The following is a 655-nucleotide window of genomic DNA, read 5'->3' on the forward strand; positions in this document are numbered from 1 at the left end:
GGAGCCGCAGCTGCGCTTTGCTGGAGCAGCTGTGAAGAGATAACCCACATCCAGGGTAAGAGAAACCCAAGTAAGACGGTAGGTGTTGCAAGACGGCATCAGAGGGCAGACACACTGAAACCATACTCACAGAAAACTAGTCAATCTAATCACACTAGGACCACAGCCTTGTCTAACTCAATGAAACTAAGCCATGCCCGTGGGGCAACCCAAGATGGGCAGGTCTTGGTGGAGAGATCCGACAGAATGTGGTCCACTGGAGAAGGGAATGGCAAACCACTTCAGTATTCTTGCGTTGAGAATCCCATGAACAGTATGAAAAGGCAAAATGATAGGATACTGAAAGAGAAACTCCCCAGGTCAGTAGGTGCCCAATATGCTACTGGAGATCAGTGGAGAAATAACTCCAGAAAGAATGAAGGGATGGAGCCAAAGCAAAAACAATACCCAGTTGTGGAAGTGACTGGTGATAGAAGCAAGGTCCGATGCTGTAAAGAGCAATATTACATAGGAACCTGGAATGTCAGGTCCATGAATCAAGGCAAATTGGAAGTGGCCACACAAGAGATGGCAAGAGTGAACGTTGACATTCTAGGAATCAGCGAACTGAAATGGACTGGAATGGGTGAATTTAACTCAGATGACCATTATATCT

Source organism: Bison bison, unplaced genomic scaffold (assembly GCF_000754665.1).
Source record: "Bison bison bison isolate TAMUID 2011002044 unplaced genomic scaffold, Bison_UMD1.0 scf7180017864317, whole genome shotgun sequence".
Taxonomy (NCBI): Eukaryota; Metazoa; Chordata; class Mammalia; order Artiodactyla; family Bovidae; genus Bison; species Bison bison.